At 56.3% G+C, this 17,500-nt stretch overlaps 1 pseudogene across 1 annotated transcript in view; it reads right to left on the bottom strand.

The window, feature by feature from the left end:
* The window catches only part of LOC144489758 (uncharacterized), a 42,429-nt pseudogene that overhangs the window by 606 nt on the left and 24,323 nt on the right, over positions 1-17,500 (bottom strand). The window contains exons 4-6 of the transcript XR_013497045.1: positions 17,411-17,465; positions 8,932-9,072; positions 5,011-5,170 (exon numbers count right to left, since the gene is read on the bottom strand). The product of XR_013497045.1 is annotated as an uncharacterized LOC144489758 (transcript). The remainder of the gene's footprint in view (positions 1-5,010; positions 5,171-8,931; positions 9,073-17,410; positions 17,466-17,500) is intronic.

Raw genomic sequence — 17,500 nt, 5'->3', positions numbered from 1 at the left:
GTGAGAGAGGGGGGAGACAGAGAGAGAGGGGGAGACAGAGACAGAGGGGGAGACAGAGAGAGAGGGGAGACAGAGAGAGAGGGGAGACAGAGAGAGAGGGGGAGACAGAGAGAGAGGGGGAGACAGAGAGAGAGGGGGGAGACAGAGAGAGAGGGGGGAGACAGAGAGAGGGGGGGGAGACAGAGAGAGAGGGGGAGACAGAGAGAGAGGGGGGAGACAGAGAGAGGGGGGGGGAGACAGAGAGAGGGAGGGGAGACAGAGAGAGGGGGGGAGACAGAGAGAGAGGGGGGAGACAGAGAGAGAGGGGGGAGACAGAGAGAGAGGGGGGAGACAGAGAGAGAGGGGGGAGACAGAGAAGGGGGGGAGACAGAGAGAGAGGGGGGAGACAGAGAGATAGGGGGGAGACAGAGAGAGAGGGGGAGACAGAGACAGAGGGGGGAGACAGAGAGAGAGGGGGAGACAGAGAGAGAGGGGGAGACAGAGAGAGAGGGGGAGACAGAGAGAGAGGGGGGAGACAGAGAGAGAGGGGGGGAGACAGAGAGAGAGGGGGGGAGACAGAGAGAGAGGGGGGGAGACAGAGAGAGAGGGGGGGAGACAGAGAGAGAGGGGGGAGACAGAGAGAGAGGGGGGGGAGACAGAGAGAGAGGGGGGGAGACAGAGAGAGAGGGGGGGGAGACAGAGAGAGAGGGGGGAGACAGAGAGAGAGGGGGGGAGACAGAGAGAGAGGGGGGGGAGACAGAGAGAGAGGGGGGGAGACAGAGAGAGAGGGGGGAGACAGAGAGAGAGGGGGGGAGACAGAGAGAGAGGGGGGGAGACAGAGAGAGAGGGGGGGAGACAGAGAGAGAGGGGGGAGACAGAGAGAGAGGGGGGAGACAGAGAGAGGGGGGGAGACAGAGAGAGAGGGGGAGGAGACAGAGAGAGAGGGGGGGGAGACAGAGAGAGAGGGGGGGGAGACAGAGAGAGAGGGGGAGACAGAGAGAGGGGGGAGACAGAGAGAGAGGGGGAGACAGAGAGAGAGGGGGGAGACAGAGAGAGAGGGGGGAGACAGAGAGAGAGGGGGGAGACAGAGAGAGAGGGGGGGAGACAGAGAGAGAGGGGGGAGACAGAGAGAGAGGGGGGAGACAGAGAGAGAGGGGGGGAGACAGAGAGAGAGGGGGGGAGACAGAGAGAGAGGGGGGAGACAGAGAGAGAAGGGGGAGACAGAGTGAGAGGGGGGGAGACAGAGAGAGAGGGGGGGAGACAGAGAGAGAGGGGGGGAGACAGAGAGAGAGGGGGGGAGACAGAGAGAGAGGGGGGGAGACAGAGAGAGAGGGGGGGAGACAGAGAGAGAGGGGGGAGACAGAGAGAGAGGGGGGGAGACAGAGAGAGAGGGGGGGAGACAGAGAGAGAGGGGGGGAGACAGAGAGAGAGGGGGGGAGACAGAGAGAGAGGGGGGGAGACAGAGAGAGAGGGGGGGAGACAGAGAGAGAGGGGGGGAGACAGAGAGAGAGGGGGGAGACAGAGAGAGAGAGGGGAGACAGAGAGAGAGGGGGGAGACAGAGAGAGAGGGGGGGAGACAGAGAGAGAGGGGGAGACAGAGAGAGAGGGGGGAAGACAGAGAGAGAGGGGGGAAGACAGAGAGAGAGGGGGGAAGACAGAGAGAGAGGGGGGAAGACAGAGAGAGAGGGGGGAAGACAGAGAGAGAGGGGGGAAGACAGAGAGAGAGGGGGAAGACAGAGAGAGAGGGGGAAGACAGAGAGAGAGGGGGAGACAGAGAAGGGGGGGAGACAGAGAGAGAGGGGGAGACAGAGAGAGAGGGGGAGACAGAGAGAGAGGGGGAGACAGAGAGAGAGGGGGGAAGACAGAGAGAGAGGGGAAGACAGAGAGAGAGGGGGAGACAGAGAGAGAGGGGGAGACAGAGAGAGAGGGGGAGACAGAGAGAGAGGGAGACAGAGAGAGAGGGGGGGAGACAGAGAGAGAGGGGGAGACAGAGAGAGAGGGGAGACAGAGAGAGAGGGGGAGACAGAGAGAGAGGGGGGAGACAGAGAGAGAGGGGGGGAGACAGAGAGAGAGGGGGGAGACAGAGAGAGAGGGGGGGAGACAGAGAGAGAGGGGGGAGACAGAGAGAGAGGGGGGAGACAGAGAGGGAGAGGGGGAGACAGAGAGAGAGGGGGGGAGACAGAGAGGGAGAGGGGGAGACAGAGAGAGGGATTGTGGGACAAGATGGTGTGTTAGAGGCTGTTGTTGGATAAGTCCAGATTGGAGTGCTGACTCTCTGGGAGGGGTGAAGGGGACAGGATGCGACACGAGGATTATAGCGTGGGCAGGGGAGATTTTACCCAGTCCTTGCGGAGATATATCCGTGTGGACGTTTATCTCAGAGGTAATTAATTCGACCAATCCACAAAGGTTAACAGCAAATGGCCTGTCCGATTTTATCACAGAGGGACGGGGGTGTGGGAGTGAAGAGATCTCGCTCCGACTGTACAGGGCGTTGGGGAGACCTCTCCTGGGACCCCTGGGGTCCAGTTCCTGGTCTCCTGACCCAAGGGAGGAACTTCCTTGCTCCTGTCGGGAGAGAGGGAGGAGGGTTCACTGGACTGGTTCCTGAGGTGGAGAGGGATTGTCCCCGTGGAGGAGGAGAGATCGAGGAGACTGGCTCGATATTCCCGGGTTTAGCAGAACGAGAGGCGGTCCCATCGAGAGGGGAAGATTCTGAAGGGGCTTGGACAGGGTCGATGTTCAGCGGCTGTTTTCCCCCCGCCTCGCTCCCTCCTCCCGGGGCTGGAGAATCTGGATCACAGGTGGAGGTGTAACGAGCAGGGTCACAGTCTCAGGATAAGGGGGTCGGACATTTTGGGGACTGAGATGGGGAGAAATGTCTTCGCTCGGAGGGTTGTGGATCTTTGGAATTCTCCCCCCCAGAGAGCTGTGGGCGCTCAGCCGCTGAGTAGATTCCAGACGGAGATCGAGGGATTGTCGGACACTGAGGGGGGAAGGGGAATGGGAGGGGATACGGGGAGAGTGCGGGGGGAGGGAGGGGGAATCGAGGGGATACGGGGAGAGTGCGGGGGAGGGAGGAAGGGGGAATCGAGGGGATACGGGTAGAGTGCGGGGGAATCGAGGGGATACGGGGAGAGTGCGGGGGAATCGAGGGGATACGGGGAGAGTGCAGGGGAGGGAGGGGGAATCGAGGGATACGGGGAGAGTGCGGGGGTAGGGAGGGGGAATCGAGGGGATACGGGGAGAGTGCAGGGGAGGGAGGGGGAATCGAGGGGATACGGGGAGAGTGCGGGGGGTAGGGAGGGGGAATCGAGGGATACGGGGAGAGTGCGGGGGGGGAGGGAGGGGGAATCGAGGGGATGCGGGGAGAGTGCGGGGAATTGAGGGGCTATGGGGAGAGCGCGGGGAGGGAGGGGGAATTGAGGGGATACGGGGAGAGTGCAGGGGAGGGAGTGGGAATCGAGGGGATACGGGGAAGTGCGGGGGGAGGGAGTGGGAATCGAGGGGATACGGGGGAGAGTGCGGGAGGGAGGGAGGGGGAAGCGAGGGGATACGGGAAGAGTTCGAGGGGAGGGAGGGGAATCGAGGGGATACGGGGAGAGTGCGGGGGGAGGGAGGGAGGGGGAATCGAGGGGATACGGGGGAGAGTGTGGGGGGAGGGAGGGGGAACTGAGGGGATACGGGGAGAGAGCATGGGGGGGAGGGAGGGAGGGGAAGCGAGGGGATACGGGGAGAGTGCGGGGGGAGGGAGGGAGGGGGGGAGGGAGGGAAGGAGGGGGGGGGAGGGGGGGGAGGGAGGGAGGGGGGAGGGGGGGGAGGGGGGGAGGGAGGGGAGAGAGGGGGAAGGAGGGAGGGGGGGGAGGGAGGGAGGGAGGGAGGGGGGAGGAGGGAGGGAGGGAGGAGGGGAGGGAGGGAGGGAGGGGGGAGGGGGGGAGGGGGGAGGGGGGGAGGGGGGAGGGCGGAGGGGGAAGCGAGGGATATGGGGAGAGGGAGGGGAATTGAGGGGATACGTGGAGAGTGCGAGGGCGGTACGGAGGGGGAATCGAGGGATACGGGGAGAGTGCGGGGGGGAGGGAGGGGGAATGGAGGGGATACGGGGAGAGTGCGGAGGGAGGGAGAATCGAGGGGATACGGGAGAGTGTGTGGGGGGGAGGGAGGGGGAATCGAGGGGATACGGGGAGTGTGCGGGGGGAGGGAGGGGGAATCGGGGGATACAGGGAGAGTGCGGGGGGGAGGGAGGGGGAATCGAGGGGATACGGGGAGAGTGCGGAGGGAGGGAGAATCGAGGGGATACGGGGAGAGTGTGTGGGGGGGAGGGAGGGGAATCGAGGGGATACGGGGGAGAGTGCGGGGGGAGGGAGGGGGAATCGAGGGGATACAGGGAGAGTGCGGGGGGAGGGAGGGGGAATCGAGGGGATACGGGGAGAGTGCTGGGGGAGGGAGGGGGAACTGAGGGGATACGGGGAGAGTGCGGGGGGGAATCGAGGGTATACGGGGAGAGTGCCGAGGGGAGGGGGAATCGAGGGGATACGGGGAGAGTGCGGTGGGAGGGGGAATCGAGGGGATACGGGGGATGGATGGGGAATCGAGGGATACGGGGAGAGTGTGCGGGGGGAAGGGAGGGGAATCGAGGGAGAGTGCGGGGGGAGGGAGGGGAATCGAGGGGATACGGGGAGAGTGTGTGGGGGGAGGGAGGGGGAATCGAGGGGATACGGGGAGAGTGGTGGGAGGGGCAATCGAGGGGATACGGGGAGAGTGCGGGGGAGGGAGGGGAATCGAGGGGATACGGGGAGTGTCTTAAAGAAAGCCTCATCCCAATCGAGGGGATACGGGGAGAGTGCGGGGGGAGGGAGGGGGAATGAGGGACAGGGGGGGCTGTGGGCTCGGTTGAGGGGCTGAATGGCCACCTCCTGCTGAACCCCGAAGTTTCCGAATGTATTTTGACGGAGGAGGGTGATTGGGGAGCCCAGGGGAAGCTGGGGAAGGGATGGGGACAGACCAGGCCGTTCCCCCCCTCTCTCTGCCTACCTGTCGGTCACTTTCGGGACCCGCCTCATCGGCCTTGCTGAGATAGAACCGAATCTTCTCCCCCTGCGTCTCGCTCAACCTCTCCACGATGTTGAGCGTCCGTTTGCAAAGCGCCTGCCCATGGGGTCGAAGAAGACCAACACCAGGTCGCAGAGTTCCCCTGGAATTGAGGCCAGCATCAGCCGAGCGGAGGGAGAAGAGGCAGAGAGGGGGGAGAGGCAGAGAGGGGGGAGAGGGAGGGAGAAGGCAGAGAGGGGGGGAGAGGCAGAGAGGGGGGGAGAGGGAGGGAGAGGCAGAGAGGGGGGGAGAGGGAGGGAGAGGCAGAGAGGGGGGGAGAGGCAGAGAGGGGGGGAGAGGCAGAGAGGGAGGGAGAGGCAGAGAGGGAGGGAGAGGCAGAGAGGGGGGGAGAGGCAGAGAGGGGGGGAGAGGCAGAGAGGGGGGGGAGAGGCAGAGAGGGGGGAGAGGCAGAGAGGGGGGGAGAGGCAGAGAGGGGGGAGAGGCAGAGAGGGGGGGAGAGGCAGAGAGGGGGGGAGAGGCAGAGAGGGGGGGAGAGGCAGAGAGGGGGGGAGAGGCAGAGAGGGGGGGAGAGGCAGAGAGGGGGGAGAGGCAGAGAGGGAGGGAGAGGCAGAGAGAGAGAGACAGAGAGAGACAGAGAGAGACAGAGACAGAGAGAGAGACAGAGAGAGAGACAGAGAGACAGAGAGAGACAGAGAGAGACAGAGAGAGAGAGAGAGACAGAGAGAGAGACAGAGAGAGAGACAGAGACAGAGAGAGAGAGAGAGAGAGAGAGAGACAGAGAGAGACAGAGAGAGACAGAGAGAGAGACAGAGAGAGAGACAGAGAGAGAGACAGAGAGAGACAGAGAGAGACAGAGAGAGAGAGAGAGAGAGAGAGAGAGACACAGAGAGAGACAGAGAGAGAGAGAGAGAGAGAGAGAGACAGAGAGAGACAGAGAGAGAGAGAGACAGAGAGAGAGACAGAGAGAGAGACAGAGAGAGAGACAGAGAGAGACAGAGAGAGAGAGAGAGAGAGACAGAGAGAGACACAGAGAGAGACAGAGAGAGAGAGAGAGAGACAGAGAGAGAGACAGAGAGAGACACAGAGAGAGACAGAGAGAGACACAGAGAGAGACAGAGAGAGACACAGAGAGAGACAGAGAGAGAGAGAGAGACAGAGAGAGAGACACAGAGAGAGACACAGAGAGACACAGAGAGAGACAGAGAGAGACAGAGAGAGAGACAGAGAGAGACAGAGAGAGACACAGAGAGAGAGACAGAGAGAGACAGAGAGAGAGAGAGAGACAGAGAGAGAGACACAGAGAGACACAGAGAGAGACAGAGAGAGACAGAGAGAGAGACAGAGAGAGACACAGAGAGACACAGAGAGAGACAGAGAGAGACAGAGAGAGACAGAGAGAGACACAGAGAGAGACAGAGACAGATCAGACACTGACGGTGACCTGAGTGCACAGCACCAACGTCCAGAATCCCCCACCCCCGCCTCTCCCTCCTTTGCCTCTCCCGCCCTCCCCACCTCTTCTCCCCCGCCTCTCCCTCCCACCTCCCCAACTGTCCTCACTCACTCTTCCCTTGCTCCCTTCCCCCGTCTCCCCCTCCCTCCCCACCTGTCCTCCCTCACCACCTCTCCCTCCCTCCCTCCCCACCTCTCCCTCCCTCCCTCCCTCCTCCCCATCTCTCCTACCTCGTTCCCCCCACCCCTTTGCCCCACCATGCCTCGGTCTCTCAAGGACGGCACGGTAGCACAGTGGGTTAGCGCTGCTGCCTCACAGCGCCAGGGTCCCGGGTTCGATTCCCGGCTCGGTCACTGTCTGTGTGGAGTCTGCACGTTAGAACATAGAACATAGAAAGCCACAGCACAAACAGGCCCTTCGGCCCACAAGTTGCGCCGATCACATCCCCACCTCTAGGCCTATCTATAGCCCTCAATCCCATTAAATCCCATGTACTCATCCAGAAGTCTCTTAAAAGACCCCAACGAGTTTGCCTCCACCACCACCGACGTCAGCCGATTCCACTCACCCACCACCCTCTGAGTGAAAACTTACCCCTGACATCTCCTCTGTACCTACCCCCCAGCACCTTAAACCTGTGTCTCTTGTAGCAACCATTTCAGCCCTTGGAAATAGCCTCTGAGAGTCTACCCTATCCAGACCTCTCAACATCTTGTAAACCTCTATCAGGTCACCTCTCATCCTTCGTCTCTCCAGGAGAAGAGACCAAGCTCCCTCAACCTATCCTCATAAGGCATGCCCCCCAATCCAGGCAACATCCTTGTAAATCTCCTCTGCACCCTTTCAATGGCTTCAACATCTTTCCTGTAATGAGGTGACCAGAACTGCGCGCAGTACTCCAAGTGGGGTCTAACCAGGGTCCTATAAAGCTGCAGCATTATCTCCCGACTCCTAAACTCAATCCCTCGATTAATGAAGGCTAGTACGCCGTACGCCTTCTTGACCGCATCCTCCACCTGCGAGGCCGATTTAAGAGTCCTATGGACCCGGACCCCAAGGTCCTTCTGATCCTCTACACTGCTAAGAATGGTACCCTTCATATTATACTGCTGCTTCATCCCATTGGATCTGCCAAAATGGATCACCACACACTTATCCGGGTTGAAGTCCATCTGCCACTTCTCCGCCCAGTCTTGCATTCTATCTATGTCTCGCTGCAACTTCTGACATCCCTCCAAACTATCCACAACACCACCTACCTTGGTGTCGTCAGCAAACTTACCAACCCATCCCTCCACTTCCTCATCCAGGTCATTTATGAAAATGACAAACAGCAAGGGTCCCAGAACAGATCCCTGGGGCACTCCACTGGTCACCGTGTCTGCGTGGGTTTCCTCCGGGTGCTCCGGTTTCCTCCCACAGTCCGAGAGACCGTGCTGGTTAGGGTGGATTGGGCCGTGCTAAATTCTCCCTCAGTGTACCCGAACAGGCCCCGGAGTGTGGGCGACTGGGGGATTTACACAGTAACTTCATTGCAGTGTTAATGCAAGCCTTACAGAGATAAGGAGGGGGTGTAGGGGGCTGGAGGAGGTTACAGAGATAAGGAGGGGGTGTAGGGGGCTGGAGGAGGTTACAGAGATAAGGAGGGGGTGTAGGGGGCTGGAGGGGGTTACAGAGATAGGGAGGGGGTGTAGGGGGCTGGAGGAGGTTACAGAGATAGGGAGGGGGTGTAGGGGGCTGGAGGGGGTTACAGAGATAGGGAGGGGGTGTAGGGGGTTACAGAGATAGGGAGGGGGTGTAGGGGGCTGGAGGAGGTTACAGAGATAGGGAGGGGTGTAGGGGCTGGAGGAGGTTACAGAGATAGGGAGGGGGTGTAGGGGGCTGGAGGGGGTTACAGAGATAGGGAGGGGGTGTAGGGGGCTGGAGGAGGTTACAGAGATAGGGAGGGGGTGTAGGGGGCTGGACGAGGTTACAGAGATAGTGAGGGGTGTAGGGGGCTGGAGGAGGTTACAGAGATAGGGAGGGGTGTAGGGGGCTGGAGGAGGTTACAGAGATAGGGAGGGGGTGTAGGGGGGCTGGAGGAGGTTACAGAGATAGGGAGGGGGTGTAGGGGGCTGGAGGAGGTTACAGAGATAGGGAGGGGGTGTAGGGGGCTGGAGGAGGTTACAGAGATAGGGAGGGGGTGTAGGGGGCTGGAGGGGGTTACAGAGATAGGGAGGGGGTGTAGGGGGCTGGAGGAGGTTACAGAGATAGGGAGGGGGTGTAGGGGGCTGGAGGGGGTTACAGAGATAGGGAGGGGGTGTAGGTGGCTGGAGGGGGTTACAGAGATAGGGAGGGGGTGTAGGGGGCTGGAGGAGGTTACAGAGATAGGGAGGGGGTGTAGGGGGCTGGAGGAGGTTACAGAGATAGGGAGGGGGTGTAGGGGGGGGTTGGGGGAGGGTAACACTTACCCAGCCACAGGATTGCCTTGTCCACATCGAAAGGATATTTCATGTCTCCATCTACAAGTCCCGGAGTGTCGATAAACGTCAGCAAACTGAACTTCTTCTGTTTGGAGGTGGAGATTTCAGTGGTTAAATACTCGGACACACCTGAGGGAGGAGAGGTACAGCACGGGGTTAGATACAGAGTAAAGCTCCCTCTACACTGTCCCCCCATCAAAAACTCCCAGGACAGGTACAGCACGGGGTTAGATACAGAGTAAAGCTCCCTCTACACTGTCCCCCCATCAAACACTCCTAGGACAGGTACAGCACGGGGTTAGATACAGAGTAAAGCTCCCTCTACACTGTCCCCATCAAACACTCCTAGGACAGGTACAGCACGGGGTTAGATACAGAGTAAAGCTCCCTCTACACTGTCCCCATCAAACACTCCCAGGACAGGTACAGCACGGGGTTAGATACAGAGTAAAGCTCCCTCTACACTGTCCCCCATCAAACACTCCCAGGACAGGTACAGCACGGGGTGAGATACAGAGTAAAGCTCCCTCTACACTGTCCCCCATCAAACACTCCCAGGACAGGTACAGCACGGGGTTAGATACAGAGTAAAGCTCCCTCTACACTGTCCCCCCATCAAACACTCCCAGGACAGGTACAGCACGGGGTTAGATACAGAGTAAAGCTCCCTCTACACTGTCCCCATCAAACACTCCCAGGACAGGTACAGCACGGGGTTAGATACAGAGTAAAGCTCCCTCTACACTGTCCCCCATCAAACACTCCCAGGACAGGTACAGCACGGGGTTAGATACAGAGTAAAGCTCCCTCTACACTGTCCCCATCAAACACTCCCAGGACAGGTACAGCACGGGGTTAGATACAGAGTAAAGCTCCCTCTACACTGTCCCTCATCAAACATTCCCAGGACAGGTACAGCACGGGGTTAGATACAGAGTAAAGCTCCCTCTACACTGTCCCCATCAAACACTCCCAGGACAGGTACAGCACGGGGTTAGATACAGAGTAAAGCTCCCTCTACACTGTCCCCCATCAAACACTCCCAGGACAGGTACAGCACGGGGTGAGATACAGAGTAAAGCTCCCTCTACACTGTCCCCCATCAAACACTCCCAGGACAGGTACAGCACGGGGTTAGATACAGAGTAAAGCTCCCTCTACACTGTCCCCATCAAACACTCCCAGGACAGGTACAGCACGGGATTAGATACAGAGTAAAGCTCCCTCTACACTGTCCCCCATCAAACACTCCCAGGACAGGTACAGCACGGGGTTAGATACAGAGTAAAGCTCCCTCTACACTGTCCCCCCATCAAACACTCCCAGGACAGGTACAGCACGGGGTTAGATACAGAGTAAAGCTCCCTCTTCACTGTCCCCATCAAACACTCCCAGGACAGGTACAGCACGGGGTTAGATACAGAGTAAAGCTCCCTCTACACTGTCCCCCATCAAACACTCCCAGGACAGGTACAGCACGGGGTTAGATACAGAGTAAAGCTCCCTCTACACTGTCCCCATCAAACACTCCCAGGACAGGTACATCACGGGGTTAGATACAGAGTAAAGCTCCCTCTACACTGTCCCCCATCAAACACTCCCAGGACAGGTACAGCACGGGGTTAGATACAGAGTAAAGCTCCCTCTACACTGTCCCCATCAAACACTCCCAGGACAGGTACAGCACGGGGTTGGATACAGAGTAAAGCTCCCTCTACACTGTCCCCCATCAAACACTCCCAGGACAGGTACAGCACGGGGTTAGATACAGAGTAAAGCTCCCTCTACACTGTCCCCCATCAAACACTCCCAGGACAGGTACAGCACGGGGTTAGATACAGAGTAAAGCTCCCTCTACACTGTCCCCATCAAACACTCCCAGGACAGGTACAGCACGGGGTTAGATACAGAGTAAAGCTCCCTCTACACTGTCCCCCATCAAACACTCCCAGGACAGGTACAGCACGGGGTTAGATACAGAGTAAAGCTCCCTCTACACTGTCACCCATCAAACACTCCCAGGACAGGTACAGCACGGGGTTAGATACAGAGTAGAGCTCCCTCTACACTGTCCCCATCAAACACTCCCAGGACAGGTACAGCACGGGGTTAGATACAGAGTAAAGCTCCCTCTACACTGTCCCCCATCAAACACTCCCAGGACAGGTGCAGCACGGGGTTAGATACAGAGTAAAGCTCCCTCTACACTGTCCCCCCATCAAACACTCCCAGGACAGGTACAGCACGGGGTTAGATACAGAGTAAAGCTCCCTCTACACTGTCCCCATCAAACACTCCCAGGACAGGTACAACACGGGGTTAGATACAGAGTAAAGCTCCCTCTACACTGTCCCCATCAAACACTCCCAGGACAGGTACAGCACGGGGTTAGATACAGAGTAAAGCTCCCTCTACACTGTCCCCCATCAAACACTCCCAGGACAGGTACAGCACGGGGTTAGATACAGAGTAAAGCTCCCTCTACACTGTCCCCATCAAACACTCCCAGGACAGGTACAGCACGGAGTTAGATACAGAGTAAAGCTCCCTCTACACTGTCCCCATCAAACACTCCCGGGACAGGTACAGCACGGGGTTAGATACAGAGTAAAGCTCTCTCTACACTGTCCCCCATCAAACACTCCCAGGACAGGTACAGCACGGGGTTAGGTACAGAGTAAAGCTCCCTCTACACTGTCCCCATCAAACACTCCCAGGACAGGTACAGCACGGGGTTAGATACAGAGTAAAGCTCCCTCTACACTGTCCCTATCAAACACTCCCAGGACAGGTACAGCACGGGGTTAGATACAGAGTAAAGCTCCCTCTATACTGTCCCCATCAAACACTCCCAGGACAGGTACAGCACGGGGTTAGATACAGAGTAAAGCTCCCTCTACACTGTCCCCCATCAAACACTCCCAGGACAGGTGCAGCACGGGGTTAGATACAGAGTAAAGCTCCCTCTACACTGTCCCCCATCAAACACTCCCAGGACAGGTACAGCACGGGGTTAGATACAGAGTAAAGCTCCCTCTACACTGTCCCCCATCAAACACTCCCAGGACAGGTACAGCACGGGGTTAGATACAGAGTAAAGCTCCCTCTACACTGTCCCCCATCAAACACTCCCAGGACAGGTACAGCACGGGGTTAGATACAGAGTAAAGCTCCCTCTACACTGTCCCCCATCAAACACTCCCAGGACAGGTACAGCACGGGGTTAGATACAGAGTAAAGCTCCCTCTACACTGTCCCCATCAAACACTCCCAGGACAGGTACAGCACGGGGTTAGATACAGAGTAAAGCTCCCTCTACACTGTCCCCATCAAACACTCCCAGGACAGGTACAGCACGGGGTTAGATACAGAGTAAAGCTCCCTCTACACTGTCCCCATCAAACACTCCCGGGACAGGTACAGCACGGGGTTAGATACAGAGTAAAGCTCTCTCTACACTGTCCCCCATCAAACACTCCCAGGACAGGTACAGCACGGGGTTCGATACAGAGTAAAGCTCCCTCTACACTGTCCCCATCAAACACTCCCAGGACAGGTACAGCACGGGGTTAGATACAGAGTAAAGCTCCCTCTATACTGTCCCTATCAAACACTCCCAGGACAGGTACAGCACGGGGTTAGATACAGAGTAAAGCTCCCTCTACACTGTCCCCATCAAACACTCCCAGGACAGGTACAGCACGGGGTTAGATACAGAGTAAAGCTCCCTCTACACTGTCCCCCATCAAACACTCCCAGGACAGGTGCAGCACGGGGTTAGATACAGAGTAAAGCTCCCTCTACACTGTCCCCCATCAAACACTCCCAGGACAGGTACAGCACGGGGTTAGATACAGAGTAAAGCTCCCTCTACACTGTCCCCCATCAAACACTCCCAGGACAGGTACAGCACGGGGTTAGATACAGAGTAAAGCTCCCTCTACACTGTCCCCATCAAACACTCCCAGGACAGGTACAGCACGGGGTTAGATACAGAGTAAAGCTCCCTCTACACTGTCCCCATCAAACACTCCCAGGACAGGGACAGCACGGGGTTAGATACAGAGTAAAGCTCCCTCTACACTGTCCCCATCAAACACTCCCAGGACAGGTACAGCACGGGGTTAGGTACAGAGTAAAGCTCTGTATTTTGTGTCTTGTGAGGGTTAAAATTGAAGTCTGGTTTAATCGGTGCCGCTGTGTCAGTGTCAGGTAGCCCCCCTGCTGACAATGCTGAATGATAATTACTCCGCGCTGTTGGGCTGTCCGTTTTAACCTGAAGTAATGCAGATTTGGGTTGTCCCCTGGGGTTTCAGAGTAGGGTTTGTTTACGATGATTGACAAGAGTGCGCCATGTGCTGATGGGAGGAGCAGAGAGAGAGACAGGCAGGCAGTTTCTGTTTGCAAGGAACTGCAGTTCTTCTCTCTCTGGCAGAAACTAGGTATACCTCTCCAGAGCTGTTCTGGAGGCCTTGCAACCCGGGAGCCTGCTTTTTGCTAATGGCTTTTGAAGTAGAGTTTACGTCTATGGGGCTATTGCTTAGATTGGAACTCATAGAGATAGGTTCGCAGTTAAGAGTGCAACACCTTAACCCCACGCCAAAGCCCAAATAAAAAAATAGCTGGGAGTCTAGTCTAACTCTGCAATACACCTTGGACTTTCTGTTCTGTTGCCCAACACCATCAAACACTCCCAGGACAGGGTTGTCCCAGTGCTGAACCCTGGGCTCACAGCGTTGTCGAATGAGTTACGGAAACAGAGTGCCTGGATCCACGCGGCTGTTGTTGCTGCTGGTAAAATTGGCTCTGGTTAAAGGGAGCTTTTCTGTACTTGGGAGTTCAAAATAAGGGTGCTGGCGCGCATGCGGTACACAGACTGAAACATCGAATCGGGGGGGGCTGTTAACAGGCCCTTTTTGAATTTTAGAACATAGAACAGTACAGCACAGAACAGGCCCTTCGGCCCACAATGTTGTGCCGAGCTTTATCTGAAACCAAGATCAAGCTATCCCACTCCCTATCATCCTTGTGTGCTCCATGTGCCTATCCAATAACCGCTTAAATGTTCCTAAAGTGTCTGACTCCACTGTCACTGCAGGCAGTCCATTCCACACCCCAACCACTCTCTGCGTAAAGAACCTACCTCTGATATCCTTCCTGTATCTCCCACCACGAACCCTATAGTTATGCCCCCTTGTAATAGCTCCATCCACCCGAGGAAATAGTCTTTGAACGTTCACTCTATCTATCCCCTTCATCATTTTATAAACCTCTATTAAGTCTCCCCTCAGCCTCCTCCGCTCCAGAGAGAACAGCCCTAGCTCCCTCAACCTTTCCTCATAAGACCTACCCTCCAAACCAGGCAGCATCCTGGTAAATCTCCTCTGCACTCTTTCCAGCGCTTCCACATCCTTCTTATAGTGAGGTGACCAGAACTGCACACAATATTCCAAATGTGGTCTCACCAAGGTCCTGTACAGTTGCAGCATAACCCCACGGCTCTTAAACTCTAACCCCCTGTTAATAAAAGCTAACACACTATAGGCCTTCTTCACAGCTCCATCCACTTGAGTGGCAACCTTTAGAGATCTGTGGATATGGACCCCAAGATCTCTCTGTTCCTCCACAGTCTTCAGAACCCTACCTTTGACCCTAGTGAGGTGACCAGAACTGCACAATTTTCACCAGTATAAATTTGGCAATTAAACGGCAGCAGCCGACCAGATTTGAATTTGTTGCTTTGGTAACCTGCGAACCAATCCGATTGTGGGTTACACAGAAAAACTACAGCCCAAAACAGGCCCTTCGGCCCCACAAGTTGTGCCGAACACATCCCTACCTTCGAGACCTACCTATAACCCTCCATCCTATTAAGTCCCATGTACTCATCCAGGAGTCTCTTAAAAGACCCTATTGAGTTCGCCTCCACCACCACTGACGGCAGCCGATTCCACTCGCCCACCACCCTAACTTGTACTGTTCTATGTTCTAAAATTCAAAAAGGGCCCGTTGTCTTGGCAACAGCCTCTCGATTCGATGTTTCAGTCTGTGTACCGCATGCGCACCAGCACCCTTACTTTGAACTTCCCCCTAACATCTCCCTAAAACTTCCCCTTAACATCTCCCCTGTACCTACCCCCCCCAGCACCTTAAACCTGTGTCCTCTCGTAGCAGACATTTCCACCCTGGGAAAAAGCCTCTGAGAGTCCACCCGATCTATGCCTCTCAACATCTTATACACCTCTATTAGGTCTCCTCTCATCCTACGTCTCTCCAAGGAGAAAAGACCGAGCTCCCTCAGCCTATCCTCATAAGGCATGCCACTCAATCCAGGCAACATCCTTGTAAATCACCTCTGCACCCTTTCAATCTTTTCCCACATCCTTCCTGTAATGAGGCGACCAGAACTGAGCACAGTACTCCAAGTGGGGTCTGACGAGGGTCTGATATAACATAAGAACATAAGAAATAGGAGCAGGAGTAGGCCATCTAGCCCCTCGAGCCTGCCCCGCCATTCAATAAGATCATGGCTGATCTGACGTGGATCAGTACCACTTACCCGCCTGATCCCCATAACCCTTAATTCCCTTACCGATCAGGAATCCATCCATCCGCGCTTTAAACATATTCAGCGAGGTAGCCTCCACCACCTCAGTGGGCAGAGAATTCCAGAGATTCACCACCCTCTGGGAGAAGAAGTTCCTCCTCAACTCTGTCTTAAACCGACCCCCCTTTATTTTGAGGCTGTGTCCTCTAGTTTTAACTTCCTTACTAAGTGGAAAGAATCTCTCCGCCTCCACCCTATCCAGCCCCCGCATTATCTTATAAGTCTCCATAAGATCCCCCCTCATCCTTCTAAACTCCAACGAGTACAAACCCAATCTCCTCAGCCTCTCCTCATAATCCAAACCCCTCATCTCCGGTATCAACCTGGTGAACCTTCTCTGCACTCCCTCCAAGGCCAATATATCCTTCCTCATATAAGGGGACCAATACTGCACACAGTATTCCAGCTGCGGCCTCACCAATGCCCTGTACAGGTGCATCAAGACATCCCTGCTTTTATATTCTATCCCCCTCGCGATATAGGCCAACATCCCATTTGCCTTCTTGATCACCTGTTGTACCTGCAGACTGGGCTTTTGCGTCTCATGCACAAGGACCCCCAGGTCCCTTTGCTATGTCACCCGGGGGGGGGTATAAGAGCCAGCTCCAGAGAGCCACCGTCTCTGCCACAGCGAGCGAGCGAGAGAGACACACACACACAGCCAGCAACTGACTCTAACATCGTAACAGCCACATTTATGTCTTAAAAGAAAGCCTAATCCCAATCGTAAAGGGATCAAAACAGAAGCCAGAGGATCCAGGCAGAAGAAATCGGCGGAGGAGGCAGAAGGTTCCGGAAGATAAAACCTGGTTGTAAGTTGAGAGCGACCAAAGATTCGATTCTTCGTTGTTGATAAGTGGGAATAATATTCATCTAAAAATTGCATTCCATTGGGAAGGTGTTTCATTTGGGTTGTTAGCAGTTTAGTTAACCGGTTTACAGTAAGTTCGATAAATAAAGCTTGTTTACAGAGAGTGCCTCAGGGAGGTGTTTCGATCTGAACACTCAAAGTTGCTGAAGCGTCGATCTTACTCCTTCACACTTTAACAGGTTATGAAGGCAGGTTGAGTACTTAGATAGGAAATCAACCTCCCCCTTTATAATGCCATTCAGCCCCTCTCTCCAGCCTGTTACACAGGAACAGGAGGAGGCCATTCAGCCCCTCTCTCTCCAGCCTGTTACACAGGAACAGGAGGAGGCCATTCAGCCCCTCTCTCTCTCTCCAGCCTGTTACACAGGAACAGGAGGAGGCCCATTCAGCCCCTCTCTCTCTCCAGCCTGTTACACAGGAACAGGAGGAGGCCCATTCAGCCCCTCTCTCTCTCCAGCCTGTTACACAGGAACAGGAGGAGGCCCATTCAGCCCCTCTCTCTCTCCAGCCTGTTACACAGGGACAGGAGGAGGGCCATTCAGCCCCCCTCTCTCTCCAGCCTGTTACACAGGAACAGGAGGAGGCCATTCAGCCCCTCTCTCCAGCCTTTTACACGGGAACAGGAGGAGGCCATTCAGCCCCTCTCTCCAGCCTGTTACACGGGAACAGGAGGAGGCCCATTCAGCCCCTCTCTCTCTCTCCAGCCTGTTACACAGGAACAGGAGGAAGCCATTCAGCCCCTCTCTCTCTCCAGCCTGTTACACAGGAACAGGAGGAGGCCCATTCAGCCCCTCTCTCTCTCTCCAGCATGTTAACAGGAACAGGAGGAGGCCATTCAGCCTCTCTCTCTCCAGCCTGTTACACAGGAACAGGAGGAGGCCATTCAGCCCCTCTCTCTTCAGCCTGTTACAGAGGAACAGGAGAAGGTTCTTAAAATACCCTAAATCGCCCCCGAAGAGGGAACACGTAACACAAACCTGGGCACTTACCTTCAATTTGTTGCAGTGGTTTGAATTGTGGGTAGAGATGGATCGTAGCATTGCCCTGAGAGAGAGAGAGAAGGGGTCACGGGGGGATGG

Source organism: Mustelus asterias, unplaced genomic scaffold (assembly GCF_964213995.1).
Source record: "Mustelus asterias unplaced genomic scaffold, sMusAst1.hap1.1 HAP1_SCAFFOLD_2505, whole genome shotgun sequence".
NCBI classification, from domain to species: Eukaryota; Metazoa; Chordata; class Chondrichthyes; order Carcharhiniformes; family Triakidae; genus Mustelus; species Mustelus asterias.
Note: the sequence above shows the minus strand (reverse complement) of the source record. Positions and strands in the feature narration are given on the sequence as shown.